The 16,310-nt window shown below is 33.9% G+C and overlaps 13 non-coding genes across 13 annotated transcripts; 6 read left to right on the top strand and 7 right to left on the bottom strand.

Annotated features, from left to right (window-relative positions):
• Positions 1-229: 229 nt before the first annotated feature.
• On the bottom strand, positions 230-301 carry TRNAQ-UUG (transfer RNA glutamine (anticodon UUG)). Its single transcript has one exon. It is a non-coding gene; the product is annotated as a tRNA-Gln (tRNA).
• A 1,549-nt stretch (positions 302-1,850) lies between these two features.
• Positions 1,851-1,922, top strand: TRNAQ-CUG (transfer RNA glutamine (anticodon CUG)). The gene has a single exon. It is a non-coding gene; the product is annotated as a tRNA-Gln (tRNA).
• Positions 1,923-2,748: 826 nt separating this feature from the next.
• On the bottom strand, positions 2,749-2,820 carry TRNAQ-UUG (transfer RNA glutamine (anticodon UUG)). Its single transcript has one exon. It is a non-coding gene; the product is annotated as a tRNA-Gln (tRNA).
• Positions 2,821-4,369: 1,549 nt separating this feature from the next.
• Positions 4,370-4,441, top strand: TRNAQ-CUG (transfer RNA glutamine (anticodon CUG)). The gene has a single exon. It is a non-coding gene; the product is annotated as a tRNA-Gln (tRNA).
• Positions 4,442-5,267: 826 nt separating this feature from the next.
• On the bottom strand, positions 5,268-5,339 carry TRNAQ-UUG (transfer RNA glutamine (anticodon UUG)). Its single transcript has one exon. It is a non-coding gene; the product is annotated as a tRNA-Gln (tRNA).
• Positions 5,340-6,888: 1,549 nt separating this feature from the next.
• On the top strand, positions 6,889-6,960 carry TRNAQ-CUG (transfer RNA glutamine (anticodon CUG)). Its single transcript has one exon. It is a non-coding gene; the product is annotated as a tRNA-Gln (tRNA).
• An 826-nt stretch (positions 6,961-7,786) lies between these two features.
• On the bottom strand, positions 7,787-7,858 carry TRNAQ-UUG (transfer RNA glutamine (anticodon UUG)). The gene has a single exon. It is a non-coding gene; the product is annotated as a tRNA-Gln (tRNA).
• Positions 7,859-9,407: 1,549 nt separating this feature from the next.
• Positions 9,408-9,479, top strand: TRNAQ-CUG (transfer RNA glutamine (anticodon CUG)). The gene has a single exon. It is a non-coding gene; the product is annotated as a tRNA-Gln (tRNA).
• An 825-nt stretch (positions 9,480-10,304) lies between these two features.
• On the bottom strand, positions 10,305-10,376 carry TRNAQ-UUG (transfer RNA glutamine (anticodon UUG)). Its single transcript has one exon. It is a non-coding gene; the product is annotated as a tRNA-Gln (tRNA).
• Positions 10,377-11,923: 1,547 nt separating this feature from the next.
• On the top strand, positions 11,924-11,996 carry TRNAQ-CUG (transfer RNA glutamine (anticodon CUG)). Its single transcript has one exon. It is a non-coding gene; the product is annotated as a tRNA-Gln (tRNA).
• Positions 11,997-12,821: 825 nt separating this feature from the next.
• TRNAQ-UUG (transfer RNA glutamine (anticodon UUG)) lies at positions 12,822-12,893 on the bottom strand. Its single transcript has one exon. It is a non-coding gene; the product is annotated as a tRNA-Gln (tRNA).
• Positions 12,894-14,442: 1,549 nt separating this feature from the next.
• TRNAQ-CUG (transfer RNA glutamine (anticodon CUG)) lies at positions 14,443-14,514 on the top strand. Its single transcript has one exon. It is a non-coding gene; the product is annotated as a tRNA-Gln (tRNA).
• Positions 14,515-15,340: 826 nt separating this feature from the next.
• Positions 15,341-15,412, bottom strand: TRNAQ-UUG (transfer RNA glutamine (anticodon UUG)). The gene has a single exon. It is a non-coding gene; the product is annotated as a tRNA-Gln (tRNA).
• Between the last annotated feature and the right edge of the window lie 898 nt (positions 15,413-16,310).

Below are 16,310 nucleotides of genomic sequence, written 5' to 3'. Positions count from 1 at the left end.
CTTGCATCAGCCCCCTGTGATGAGTTTGAGAAAACAGAGTCAGCTCGCAAAATGTCTCATTATTTTGAGCCATTTAATTTCCATGTTTTCTAAAAGTTCTATCATTTGCTCACATCGAATAGACTTTCAGAATACAATCAATAAATTAATGTTTCACTCTACCCGTGTTAGATTTGTGATATTTATGAATACACTTGACAGAAAAAGATTTGATCAACAGTCATGAAAGTGGTCCCACCGAGATTTGAACTCGGATCCTTGGATTCAAAGTCCAAAGTGCTAACCATTACACCATGGAACCTCCCATGTGACAAGGGAGCAAATTGCTGCAGCAATGTGAACATTTCAAAGTTTTTAATGTTCTACAGTCAAAAACCAACAGAATGTTATTACTTTTCTATTCTGTTCAACTTTTGCATATTGAACTATGTTAGGGAAGGATGTTGCCCAGAGGACTCAAGTAACGCTATCACTCTGTTGAACAGTACTTTTTATGTGAGATACGATTTTGCAATAAAATATAAGATTCCCCCGTGAATGCAATCTCTTCTCTCAAAATGAAAAGCTCAACCTGGTACAGGTGGTTTGATGGTATCAAGCTTAGCACTCTAGACTCTGAAAACCGGGATCTGAGTACAAATCACAGTGGGACTTATCTAAACTTTACGATTTTCTTTTCCATTCAGTTCTTAGAATTATTAATTGGAAAAACATCTCATTTACTTATAAACTTGTACATATCCACTTTACACGTATGTATCTCCCTATATCTTGCTATATGTCTCTGTATATTTATAGGACAACATAAACACATACATTATAAAAATGCATATAATTAGTAGAGGTGAAAATAATGAAAAGTTGTTGCCTCTCCACATTTGAAACATGAGCTTCTTCTCCTTACTCTTCTATATGTCATGAAATTGAGATAGTCACTTTTTACTCAATTTTGATCTAACAATATAGTTGATTTATACAAAGCATATCATATGATTTGTGAATAATCTTAAAAGAGAAAATTAGATCAGTACCTGTGAGGCCTCCAAGCAAAAGCTTATGTTTCACGATTGCAGATCGACTGTTGAAAATCAGCATGAAAAACGTTTTATTTCACAATTTCCATACTAATATACAAAAACATTTGTACTATCTGAATGATACCGTCATTGTGGTTCTCTAGGTTTGATTTAAGAACACTTCTCTTTCAAAATGTGCTAAATTCGCCTTATCAATAGCGCAGAAAGCTTCAAAAAGGGATGCTGGGAATCAGGCCTCTGAAATGCATTTCAGAAAAACAGGATAGGATTTCTTAATGTCACACTATTTTGTGTAGGAATGTGATGTAAACGTATTATAATGTTTGTATTTCTGTAACTTGTTCAAGCTGATGGACGTTTTGAAAGGAATCAATAATTGTCTCTTTCAACCTACTGGTGTTGGATTTGAGCTATCAATAAACAAAGGTGACAGAAATAGTAAAGGTCAAGAGTAATAAAATAGTACCCCCAAGATTTGGACTGGTACCTTTGCATGCAAAGTCCAACGTGCCAATCATTGCTCTTTGGCGCAGCCCATGTGAGAGACAAAGAAATGGGTGTATTAGTTTGGAAATGTAAAATGTTTTAATATGTTACAGTCAAAGATGATCATTATGATATAACTTGCCTATCCTGATAAACGTTTGCATATTTAACACTGTTAAGGAGAATGTATCTGAACAGAATCAAATCACATTATAGCTCTTTACACTATGAGCATTCAACAGAGTTATCGTTTCATCAATGTAAGAAATGCCCCCGCACTAATGCGCTCTATTTTGTCTCAATAGAAAAATGACTCATGTATGGGAGGGTTCCATGGTGTAATGGTTAGCACTCTGGACTCTGAATCCAGCGATCCGAGTTCAAATCTCGGTGGGACCTGCTTGAATTATGAGATTTACTATTTCACCCATTTCTTAGAATTTGGTCTTGGAAAAACATAACGTCAATGTTTTATACTGATACTTATCAACGTATAAGTATGCATCTATGTATACATAGCTATATCCGTCTAGATAGCGATAAGACTATATAAAGAAATCAATTATTCATAAACATATGTATTGAACCTGAAAACTAAAAACTGTTGTTTCCCATCCACAATTTAAACGTTAGGTTCATTTCCTCTCTCATCTATATGACCAGTAATGAGATAGTTAATTTTTGCTGATTTCTTATATGACAACATGCTTGACTTACACAGTGCATTTAATTGTGAGTTTCTTTGAAAGAGAAATTCAGATTATTACCTTTGACACGTCTTTCGAAAGATTTTACTTTATGGTTATGGATTTACTTTAGAAAATCAGAGTGTAAATATATGTGTGTCTGAATTTCACGATTGTTATTCAAAACGTCATATCTTCTGTCCCCATAATACACAATTTGATTCCTCAAGTTTTGTTTTAATGAAGGATTTCCAATTAAAAAGTTCCATCTTCCACTTATCAATAACAGTAAGATTTAAGAAAGTAATATCTTGCATCAGCCCCCTGTGATGAGTTTGAGAAAACAGAGTCAGCTCGCAAAATGTCTCATTATTTTGAGCCATTTAATTTCCATGTTTTCTAAAAGTTCTATCATTTGCTCACATCGAATAGACTTTCAGAATACAATCAATAAATTAATGTTTCACTCTACCCGTGTTAGATTTGTGATATTTATGAATACACTTGACAGAAAAAGATTTGATCAACAGTCATGAAAGTGGTCCCACCGAGATTTGAACTCGGATCCTTGGATTCAAAGTCCAAAGTGCTAACCATTACACCATGGAACCTCCCATGTGACAAGGGAGCAAATTGCTGCAGCAATGTGAACATTTCAAAGTTTTTAATGTTCTACAGTCAAAAACCAACAGAATGTTATTACTTTTCTATTCTGTTCAACTTTTGCATATTGAACTATGTTAGGGAAGGATGTTGCCCAGAGGACTCAAGTAACGCTATCACTCTGTTGAACAGTACTTTTTATGTGAGATACGATTTTGCAATAAAATATAAGATTCCCCCGTGAATGCAATCTCTTCTCTCAAAATGAAAAGCTCAACCTGGTACAGGTGGTTTGATGGTATCAAGCTTAGCACTCTAGACTCTGAAAACCGGGATCTGAGTACAAATCACAGTGGGACTTATCTAAACTTTACGATTTTCTTTTCCATTCAGTTCTTAGAATTATTAATTGGAAAAACATCTCATTTACTTATAAACTTGTACATATCCACTTTACACGTATGTATCTCCCTATATCTTGCTATATGTCTCTGTATATTTATAGGACAACATAAACACATACATTATAAAAATGCATATAATTAGTAGAGGTGAAAATAATGAAAAGTTGTTGCCTCTCCACATTTGAAACATGAGCTTCTTCTCCTTACTCTTCTATATGTCATGAAATTGAGATAGTCACTTTTTACTCAATTTTGATCTAACAATATAGTTGATTTATACAAAGCATATCATATGATTTGTGAATAATCTTAAAAGAGAAAATTAGATCAGTACCTGTGAGGCCTCCAAGCAAAAGCTTATGTTTCACGATTGCAGATCGACTGTTGAAAATCAGCATGAAAAACGTTTTATTTCACAATTTCCATACTAATATACAAAAACATTTGTACTATCTGAATGATACCGTCATTGTGGTTCTCTAGGTTTGATTTAAGAACACTTCTCTTTCAAAATGTGCTAAATTCGCCTTATCAATAGCGCAGAAAGCTTCAAAAAGGGATGCTGGGAATCAGGCCTCTGAAATGCATTTCAGAAAAACAGGATAGGATTTCTTAATGCCACACTATTTTGTGTAGGAATGTGATGTAAACGTATTATAATGTTTGTATTTCTGTAACTTGTTCAAGCTGATGGACGTTTTGAAAGGAATCAATAATTGTCTCTTTCAACCTACTGGTGTTGGATTTGAGCTATCAATAAACAAAGGTGACAGAAATAGAAAAGGTCAAGAGTAATAAAATAGTACCCCCAAGATTTGGACTGGTACCTTTGCATGCAAAGTCCAACGTGCCAATCATTGCTCTTTGGCGCAGCCCATGTGAGAGACAAAGAAATGGGTGTATTAGTTTGGAAATGTAAAATGTTTTAATATGTTACAGTCAAAGATGATCATTATGATATAACTTGCCTATCCTGATAAACGTTTGCATATTTAACACTGTTAAGGAGAATGTATCTGAACAGAATCAAATCACATTATAGCTCTTTACACTATGAGCATTCAACAGAGATATCGTTTCATTAATGTAAGAAATGCCCCCGCACTAATGTGCTCTCTTTTGTCTCAATGGAAAAATGACTCATGTATGGGAGGGTTCCATGGTGTAATGGTTAGCACTCTGGACTCTGAATCCAGCGATCCGAGTTCAAATCTCGGTGGGACCTGCTTGAATTATGAGATTTACTATTTCACCCATTTCTTAGAATTTGGTCTTGGAAAAACATAACGTCAATGTTTTATACTGATACTTATCAACGTATAAGTATGCATCTATGTATACATAGCTATATCCGTCTAGATAGCGATAAGACTATATAAAGAAATCAATTATTCATAAACATATGTATTGAACCTGAAAACTAAAAACTGTTGTTTCCCATCCACAATTTAAACGTTAGGTTCATTTCCTCTCTCATCTATATGACCAGTAATGAGATAGTTAATTTTTGCTGATTTCTTATATGACAACATGCTTGACTTACACAGTGCATTTAATTGTGAATTTCTTTGAAAGAGAAATTCAGATTATTACCTTTGACACGTCTTTCGAAAGATTTTACTTTATGGTTATGGATTTACTTTAGAAAATCAGAGTGTAAATATATGTGTGTCTGAATTTCACGATTGTTATTCAAAACGTCATATCTTCTGTCCCCATAATACACAATTTGATTCCTCAAGTTTTGTTTTAATGAAGGATTTCCAATTAAAAAGTTCCATCTTCCCCTTATCAATAACAGTAAGATTTAAGAAAGTAATATCTTGCATCAGCCCCCTGTGATGAGTTTGAGAAAACAGAGTCAGCTCGCAAAATGTCTCATTATTTTGAGCCATTTAATTTCCATGTTTTCTAAAAGTTCTATCATTTGCTCACATCGAATAGACTTTCAGAATACAATCAATAAATTAATGTTTCACTCTACCCGTGTTAGATTTGTGATATTTATGAATACACTTGACAGAAAAAGATTTGATCAACAGTCATGAAAGTGGTCCCACCGAGATTTGAACTCGGATCCTTGGATTCAAAGTCCAAAGTGCTAACCATTACACCATGGAACCTCCCATGTGACAAGGGAGCAAATTGCTGCAGCAATGTGAACATTTCAAAGTTTTTAATGTTCTACAGTCAAAAACCAACAGAATGTTATTACTTTTCTATTCTGTTCAACTTTTGCATATTGAACTATGTTAGGGAAGGATGTTGCCCAGAGGACTCAAGTAACGCTATCACTCTGTTGAACAGTACTTTTTATGTGAGATACGATTTTGCAATAAAATATAAGATTCCCCCGTGAATGCAATCTCTTCTCTCAAAATGAAAAGCTCAACCTGGTACAGGTGGTTTGATGGTATCAAGCTTAGCACTCTAGACTCTGAAAACCGGGATCTGAGTACAAATCACAGTGGGACTTATCTAAACTTTACGATTTTCTTTTCCATTCAGTTCTTAGAATTATTAATTGGAAAAACATCTCATTTACTTATAAACTTGTACATATCCACTTTACACGTATGTATCTCCCTATATCTTGCTATATGTCTCTGTATATTTATAGGACAACATAAACACATACATTATAAAAATGCATATAATTAGTAGAGGTGAAAATAATGAAAAGTTGTTGCCTCTCCACATTTGAAACATGAGCTTCTTCTCCTTACTCTTCTATATGTCATGAAATTGAGATAGTCACTTTTTACTCAATTTTGATCTAACAATATAGTTGATTTATACAAAGCATATCATATGATTTGTGAATAATCTTAAAAGAGAAAATTAGATCAGTACCTGTGAGGCCTCCAAGCAAAAGCTTATGTTTCACGATTGCAGATCGACTGTTGAAAATCAGCATGAAAAACGTTTTATTTCACAATTTCCATACTAATATACAAAAACATTTGTACTATCTGAATGATACCGTCATTGTGGTTCTCTAGGTTTGATTTAAGAACACTTCTCTTTCAAAATGTGCTAAATTCGCCTTATCAATAGCGCAGAAAGCTTCAAAAAGGGATGCTGGGAATCAGGCCTCTGAAATGCATTTCAGAAAAACAGGATAGGATTTCTTAATGTCACACTATTTTGTGTAGGAATGTGATGTAAACGTATTATAATGTTTGTATTTCTGTAACTTGTTCAAGCTGATGGACGTTTTGAAAGGAATCAATAATTGTCTCTTTCAACCTACTGGTGTTGGATTTGAGCTATCAATAAACAAAGGTGACAGAAATAGTAAAGGTCAAGAGTAATAAAATAGTACCCCCAAGATTTGGACTGGTACCTTTGCATGCAAAGTCCAACGTGCCAATCATTGCTCTTTGGCGCAGCCCATGTGAGAGACAAAGAAATGGGTGTATTAGTTTGGAAATGTAAAATGTTTTAATATGTTACAGTCAAAGATGATCATTATGATATAACTTGCCTATCCTGATAAACGTTTGCATATTTAACACTGTTAAGGAGAATGTATCTGAACAGAATCAAATCACATTATAGCTCTTTACACTATGAGCATTCAACAGAGTTATCGTTTCATCAATGTAAGAAATGCCCCCGCACTAATGCGCTCTATTTTGTCTCAATAGAAAAATGACTCATGTATGGGAGGGTTCCATGGTGTAATGGTTAGCACTCTGGACTCTGAATCCAGCGATCCGAGTTCAAATCTCGGTGGGACCTGCTTGAATTATGAGATTTACTATTTCACCCATTTCTTAGAATTTGGTCTTGGAAAAACATAACGTCAATGTTTTATACTGATACTTATCAACGTATAAGTATGCATCTATGTATACATAGCTATATCCGTCTAGATAGCGATAAGACTATATAAAGAAATCAATTATTCATAAACATATGTATTGAACCTGAAAACTAAAAACTGTTGTTTCCCATCCACAATTTAAACGTTAGGTTCATTTCCTCTCTCATCTATATGACCAGTAATGAGATAGTTAATTTTTGCTGATTTCTTATATGACAACATGCTTGACTTACACAGTGCATTTAATTGTGAGTTTCTTTGAAAGAGAAATTCAGATTATTACCTTTGACACGTCTTTCGAAAGATTTTACTTTATGGTTATGGATTTACTTTAGAAAATCAGAGTGTAAATATATGTGTGTCTGAATTTCACGATTGTTATTCAAAACGTCATATCTTCTGTCCCCATAATACACAATTTGATTCCTCAAGTTTTGTTTTAATGAAGGATTTCCAATTAAAAAGTTCCATCTTCCCCTTATCAATAACAGTAAGATTTAAGAAAGTAATATCTTGCATCAGCCCCCTGCGATGAGTTTGAGAAAACAAAGTCAGCTCGCAAAATGTCTCATTATTTTGAGCCATTTAATTTACATGTTTTCTAAAAGTTCTATCATTTGCTCACATCGAATAGACTTTCAGAATACAATCAATAAATTAATGTTTCACTCTACCCGTGTTAGATTTGTGATATTTATGAATACACTTGACAGAAAAAGATTTGATCAACAGTCATGAAAGTGGTCCCACCGAGATTTGAACTCGGATCCTTGGATTCAAAGTCCAAAGTGCTAACCATTACACCATGGAACCTCCCATGTGACAAGGGAGCAAATTGCTGCAGCAATGTGAACATTTCAAAGTTTTTAATGTTCTACAGTCAAAAACCAACAGAATGTTATTACTTTTCTATTCTGTTCAACTTTTGCATATTGAACTATGTTAGGGAAGGATGTTGCCCAGAGGACTCAAGTAACGCTATCACTCTGTTGAACAGTACTTTTTATGTGAGATACGATTTTGCAATAAAATATAAGATTCCCCCGTGAATGCAATCTCTTCTCTCAAAATGAAAAGCTCAACCTGGTACAGGTGGTTTGATGGTATCAAGCTTAGCACTCTAGACTCTGAAAACCGGGATCTGAGTACAAATCACAGTGGGACTTATCTAAACTTTACGATTTTCTTTTCCATTCAGTTCTTAGAATTATTAATTGGAAAAACATCTCATTTACTTATAAACTTGTACATATCCACTTTACACGTATGTATCTCCCTATATCTTGCTATATGTCTCTGTATATTTATAGGACAACATAAACACATACATTATAAAAATGCATATAATTAGTAGAGGTGAAAATAATGAAAAGTTGTTGCCTCTCCACATTTGAAACATGAGCTTCTTCTCCTTACTCTTCTATATGTCATGAAATTGAGATAGTCACTTTTTACTCAATTTTGATCTAACAATATAGTTGATTTATACAAAGCATATCATATGATTTGTGAATAATCTTAAAAGAGAAAATTAGATCAGTACCTGTGAGGCCTCCAAGCAAAAGCTTATGTTTCACGATTGCAGATCGACTGTTGAAAATCAGCATGAAAAACGTTTTATTTCACAATTTCCATACTAATATACAAAAACATTTGTACTATCTGAATGATACCGTCATTGTGGTTCTCTAGGTTTGATTTAAGAACACTTCTCTTTCAAAATGTGCTAAATTCGCCTTATCAATAGCGCAGAAAGCTTCAAAAAGGGATGCTGGGAATCAGGCCTCTGAAATGCTTTTCAGAAAAACAGGATAGGATTTCTTAATGTCACACTATTTTGTGTAGGAATGTGATGTAAACGTATTATAATGTTTGTATTTCTGTAACTTGTTCAAGCTGATGGACGTTTTGAAAGGAATCAATAATTGTCTCTTTCAACCTACTGGTGTTGGATTTGAGCTATCAATAAACAAAGGTGACAGAAATAGTAAAGGTCAAGAGTAATAAAATAGTACCCCCAAGATTTGGACTGGTACCTTTGCATGCAAAGTCCAACGTGCCAATCATTGCTCTTTGGCGCAGCCCATGTGAGAGACAAAGAATTGGGTGTATTAGTTTGGAAATGTAAAATGTTTTAATATGTTACAGTCAAAGATGATCATTATGATATAACTTGCCTATCCTGATAAACGTTTGCATATTTAACACTGTTAAGGAGAATGTATCTGAACAGAATCAAATCACATTATAGCTCTTTACACTATGAGCATTCAACAGAGTTATCGTTTCATCAATGTAAGAAATGCCCCCGCACTAATGCGCTCTATTTTGTCTCAATAGAAAAATGACTCATGTATGGGAGGGTTCCATGGTGTAATGGTTAGCACTCTGGACTCTGAATCCAGCGATCCGAGTTCAAATCTCGGTGGGACCTGCTTGAATTATGAGATTTACTATTTCACCCATTTCTTAGAATTTGGTCTTGGAAAAACATAACGTCAATGTTTTATACTGATACTTATCAACGTATAAGTATGCATCTATGTATACATAGCTATATCCGTCTAGATAGCGATAAGACTATATAAAGAAATCAATTATTCATAAACATATGTATTGAACCTGAAAACTAAAACTGTTGTTTCCCATCCACAATTTAAACGTTAGGTTCATTTCCTCTCTCATCTATATGACCAGTAATGAGATAGTTAATTTTTGCTGATTTCTTATATGACAACATGCTTGACTTACACAGTGCATTTAATTGTGAGTTTCTTTGAAAGAGAAATTCAGATTATTACCTTTGACACGTCTTTCGAAAGATTTTACTTTATGGTTATGGATTTACTTTAGAAAATCAGAGTGTAAATATATGTGTGTCTGAATTTCACGATTGTTATTCAAAACGTCATATCTTCTGTCCCCATAATACACAATTTGATTCCTCAAGTTTTGTTTTAATGAAGGATTTCCAATTAAAAAGTTCCATCTTCCCCTTATCAATAACAGTAAGATTTAAGAAAGTAATATCTTGCATCAGCCCCCTGTGATGAGTTTGAGAAAACAGAGTCAGCTCGCAAAATGTCTCATTATTTTGAGCCATTTAATTTCCATGTTTTCTAAAAGTTCTATCATTTGCTCACATCGAATAGACTTTCAGAATACAATCAATAAATTAATGTTTCACTCTACCCGTGTTAGATTTGTGATATTTATGAATACACTTGACAGAAAAAGATTTGATCAACAGTCATGAAAGTGGTCCCACCGAGATTTGAACTCGGATCCTTGGATTCAAAGTCCAAAGTGCTAACCATTACACCATGGAACCTCCCATGTGACAAGGGAGCAAATTGCTGCAGCAATGTGAACATTTCAAAGTTTTTAATGTTCTACAGTCAAAAACCAACAGAATGTTATTACTTTTCTATTCTGTTCAACTTTTGCATATTGAACTATGTTAGGGAAGGATGTTGCCCAGAGGACTCAAGTAACGCTATCACTCTGTTGAACAGTACTTTTTATGTGAGATACGATTTTGCAATAAAATATAAGATTCCCCCGTGAATGCAATCTCTTCTCTCAAAATGAAAAGCTCAACCTGGTACAGGTGGTTTGATGGTATCAAGCTTAGCACTCTAGACTCTGAAAACCGGGATCTGAGTACAAATCACAGTGGGACTTATCTAAACTTTACGATTTTCTTTTCCATTCAGTTCTTAGAATTATTAATTGGAAAAACATCTCATTTACTTATAAACTTGTACATATCCACTTTACACGTATGTATCTCCTATATCTTGCTATATGTCTCTGTATATTTATAGGACAACATAAACACATACATTATAAAAATGCATATAATTAGTAGAGGTGAAAATAATGAAAAGTTGTTGCCTCTCCACATTTGAAACATGAGCTTCTTCTCCTTACTCTTCTATATGTCATGAAATTGAGATAGTCACTTTTTACTCAATTTTGATCTAACAATATAGTTGATTTATACAAAGCATATCATATGATTTGTGAATAATCTTAAAAGAGAAAATTAGATCAGTACCTGTGAGGCCTCCAAGCAAAAGCTTATGTTTCACGATTGCAGATCGACTGTTGAAAATCAGCATGAAAAACGTTTTATTTCACAATTTCCATACTAATATACAAAAACATTTGTACTATCTGAATGATACCGTCATTGTGGTTCTCTAGGTTTGATTTAAGAACACTTCTCTTTCAAAATGTGCTAAATTCGCCTTATCAATAGCGCAGAAAGCTTCAAAAAGGGATGCTGGGAATCAGGCCTCTGAAATGCATTTCAGAAAAACAGGATAGGATTTCTTAATGTCACACTATTTTGTGTAGGAATGTGATGTAAACGTATTATAATGTTTGTATTTCTGTAACTTGTTCAAGCTGATGGACGTTTTGAAAGGAATCAATAATTGTCTCTTTCAACCTACTGGTGTTGGATTTGAGCTATCAATAAACAAAGGTGACAGAAATAGAAAAGGTCAAGAGTAATAAAATAGTACCCCCAAGATTTGGACTGGTACCTTTGCATGCAAAGTCCAACGTGCCAATCATTGCTCTTTGGCGCAGCCCATGTGAGAGACAAAGAAATGGGTGTATTAGTTTGGAAATGTAAAATGTTTTAATATGTTACAGTCAAAGATGATCATTATGATATAACTTGCCTATCCTGATAAACGTTTGCATATTTAACACTGTTAAGGAGAATGTATCTGAACAGAATCAAATCACATTATAGCTCTTTACACTATGAGCATTCAACAGAGATATCGTTTCATTAATGTAAGAAATGCCCCCGCACTAATGCGCTCTCTTTTGTCTCAATGGAAAAATGACTCATGTATGGGAGGGTTCCATGGTGTAATGGTTAGCACTCTGGACTCTGAATCCAGCGATCCGAGTTCAAATCTCGGTGGACCTGCTTGAATTATGAGATTTACTATTTCACCCATTTCTTAGAATTTGGTCTTGGAAAAACATAACGTCAATGTTTTATACTGATACTTATCAACGTATAAGTATGCATCTATGTATACATAGCTATATCCGTCTAGATAGCGATAAGACTATATAAAGAAATCAATTATTCATAAACATATGTATTGAACCTGAAAACTAAAAACTGTTGTTTCCCATCCACAATTTAAACGTTAGGTTCATTTCCTCTCTCATCTATATGACCAGTAATGAGATAGTTAATTTTTGCTGATTTCTTATATGACAACATGCTTGACTTACACAGTGCATTTAATTGTGAATTTCTTTGAAAGAGAAATTCAGATTATTACCTTTGACACGTCTTTCGAAAGATTTTACTTTATGGTTATGGATTTACTTTAGAAAATCAGAGTGTAAATATATGTGTGTCTGAATTTCACGATTGTTATTCAAAACGTCATATCTTCTGTCCCCATAATACACAATTTGATTCCTCAAGTTTTGTTTTAATGAAGGATTTCCAATTAAAAAGTTCCATCTTCCCCTTATCAATAACAGTAAGATTTAAGAAAGTAATATCTTGCATCAGCCCCCTGTGATGAGTTTGAGAAAACAGAGTCAGCTCGCAAAATGTCTCATTATTTTGAGCCATTTAATTTCCATGTTTTCTAAAAGTTCTATCATTTGCTCACATCGAATAGACTTTCAGAATACAATCAATAAATTAATGTTTCACTCTACCCGTGTTAGATTTGTGATATTTATGAATACACTTGACAGAAAAAGATTTGATCAACAGTCATGAAAGTGGTCCCACCGAGATTTGAACTCGGATCCTTGGATTCAAAGTCCAAAGTGCTAACCATTACACCATGGAACCTCCCATGTGACAAGGGAGCAAATTGCTGCAGCAATGTGAACATTTCAAAGTTTTTAATGTTCTACAGTCAAAAACCAACAGAATGTTATTACTTTTCTATTCTGTTCAACTTTTGCATATTGAACTATGTTAGGGAAGGATGTTGCCCAGAGGACTCAAGTAACGCTATCACTCTGTTGAACAGTACTTTTTATGTGAGATACGATTTTGCAATAAAATATAAGATTCCCCCGTGAATGCAATCTCTTCTCTCAAAATGAAAAGCTCAACCTGGTACAGGTGGTTTGATGGTATCAAGCTTAGCACTCTAGACTCTGAAAACCGGGATCTGAGTACAAATCACAGTGGGACTTATCTAAACTTTACGATTTTCTTTTCCATTCAGTTCTTAGAATTATTAATTGGAAAAACATCTCATTTACTTATAAACTTGTACATATCCACTTTACACGTATGTATCTCCCTATATCTTGCTATATGTCTCTGTATATTTATAGGACAACATAAACACATACATTATAAAAATGCATATAATTAGTAGAGGTGAAAATAATGAAAAGTTGTTGCCTCTCCACATTTGAAACATGAGCTTCTTCTCCTTACTCTTCTATATGTCATGAAATTGAGATAGTCACTTTTTACTCAATTTTGATCTAACAATATAGTTGATTTATACAAAGCATATCATATGATTTGTGAATAATCTTAAAAGAGAAAATTAGATCAGTACCTGTGAGGCCTCCAAGCAAAAGCTTATGTTTCACGATTGCAGATCGACTGTTGAAAATCAGCATGAAAAACGTTTTATTTCACAATTTCCATACTAATATACAAAAACATTTGTACTATCTGAATGATACCGTCATTGTGGTTCTCTAGGTTTGATTTAAGAACACTTCTCTTTCAAAATGTGCTAAATTCGCCTTATCAATAGCGCAGAAAGCTTCAAAAAGGGATGCTGGGAATCAGGCCTCTGAAATGCATTTCAGAAAAACAGGATAGGATTTCTTAATGTCACACTATTTTGTGTAGGAATGTGATGTAAACGTATTATAATGTTTGTATTTCTGTAACTTGTTCAAGCTGATGGACGTTTTGAAAGGAATCAATAATTGTCTCTTTCAACCTACTGGTGTTGGATTTGAGCTATCAATAAACAAAGGTGACAGAAATAGTAAAGGTCAAGAGTAATAAAATAGTACCCCCAAGATTTGGACTGGTACCTTTGCATGCAAAGTCCAACGTGCCAATCATTGCTCTTTGGCGCAGCCCATGTGAGAGACAAAGAAATGGGTGTATTAGTTTGGAAATGTAAAATGTTTTAATATGTTACAGTCAAAGATGATCATTATGATATAACTTGCCTATCCTGATAAACGTTTGCATATTTAACACTGTTAAGGAGAATGTATCTGAACAGAATCAAATCACATTATAGCTCTTTACACTATGAGCATTCAACAGAGTTATCGTTTCATCAATGTAAGAAATGCCCCCGCACTAATGCGCTCTATTTTGTCTCAATAGAAAAATGACTCATGTATGGGAGGGTTCCATGGTGTAATGGTTAGCACTCTGGACTCTGAATCCAGCGATCCGAGTTCAAATCTCGGTGGGACCTGCTTGAATTATGAGATTTACTATTTCACCCATTTCTTAGAATTTGGTCTTGGAAAAACATAACGTCAATGTTTTATACTGATACTTATCAACGTATAAGTATGCATCTATGTATACATAGCTATATCCGTCTAGATAGCGATAAGACTATATAAAGAAATCAATTATTCATAAACATATGTATTGAACCTGAAAACTAAAAACTGTTGTTTCCCATCCACAATTTAAACGTTAGGTTCATTTCCTCTCTCATCTATATGACCAGTAATGAGATAGTTAATTTTTGCTGATTTCTTATATGACAACATGCTTGACTTACACAGTGCATTTAATTGTGAGTTTCTTTGAAAGAGAAATTCAGATTATTACCTTTGACACGTCTTTCGAAAGATTTTACTTTATGGTTATGGATTTACTTTAGAAAATCAGAGTGTAAATATATGTGTGTCTGAATTTCACGATTGTTATTCAAAACGTCATATCTTCTGTCCCCATAATACACAATTTGATTCCTCAAGTTTTGTTTTAATGAAGGATTTCCAATTAAAAAGTTCCATCTTCCACTTATCAATAACAGTAAGATTTAAGAAAGTAATATCTTGCATCAGCCCCCTGTGATGAGTTTGAGAAAACAGAGTCAGCTCGCAAAATGTCTCATTATTTTGAGCCATTTAATTTCCATGTTTTCTAAAAGTTCTATCATTTGCTCACATCGAATAGACTTTCAGAATACAATCAATAAATTAATGTTTCACTCTACCCGTGTTAGATTTGTGATATTTATGAATACACTTGACAGAAAAAGATTTGATCAACAGTCATGAAAGTGGTCCCACCGAGATTTGAACTCGGATCCTTGGATTCAAAGTCCAAAGTGCTAACCATTACACCATGGAACCTCCCATGTGACAAGGGAGCAAATTGCTGCAGCAATGTGAACATTTCAAAGTTTTTAATGTTCTACAGTCAAAAACCAACAGAATGTTATTACTTTTCTATTCTGTTCAACTTTTGCATATTGAACTATGTTAGGGAAGGATGTTGCCCAGAGGACTCAAGTAACGCTATCACTCTGTTGAACAGTACTTTTTATGTGAGATACGATTTTGCAATAAAATATAAGATTCCCCCGTGAATGCAATCTCTTCTCTCAAAATGAAAAGCTCAACCTGGTACAGGTGGTTTGATGGTATCAAGCTTAGCACTCTAGACTCTGAAAACCGGGATCTGAGTACAAATCACAGTGGGACTTATCTAAACTTTACGATTTTCTTTTCCATTCAGTTCTTAGAATTATTAATTGGAAAAACATCTCATTTACTTATAAACTTGTACATATCCACTTTACACGTATGTATCTCCCTATATCTTGCTATATGTCTCTGTATATTTATAGGACAACATAAACACATACATTATAAAAATGCATATAATTAGTAGAGGTGAAAATAATGAAAAGTTGTTGCCTCTCCACATTTGAAACATGAGCTTCTTCTCCTTACTCTTCTATATGTCATGAAATTGAGATAGTCACTTTTTACTCAATTTTGATCTAACAATATAGTTGATTTATACAAAGCATATCATATGATTTGTGAATAATCTTAAAAGAGAAAATTAGATCAGTACCTGTGAGGCCTCCAAGCAAAAGCTTATGTTTCACGATTGCAGATCGACTGTTGAAAATCAGCATGAAAAACGTTTTATTTCACAATTTCCATACTAATATACAAAAACATTTGTACTATCTGAATGATACCGTCATTGTGGTTCTCTAGGTTTGATTTAAGAACACTT

Source organism: Lissotriton helveticus, chromosome 4_1, assembly GCF_964261635.1.
Source record: "Lissotriton helveticus chromosome 4_1, aLisHel1.1, whole genome shotgun sequence".
In the NCBI taxonomy this organism is placed as follows: domain Eukaryota; kingdom Metazoa; phylum Chordata; class Amphibia; order Caudata; family Salamandridae; genus Lissotriton; species Lissotriton helveticus.
Note: the sequence above shows the minus strand (reverse complement) of the source record. Positions and strands in the feature narration are given on the sequence as shown.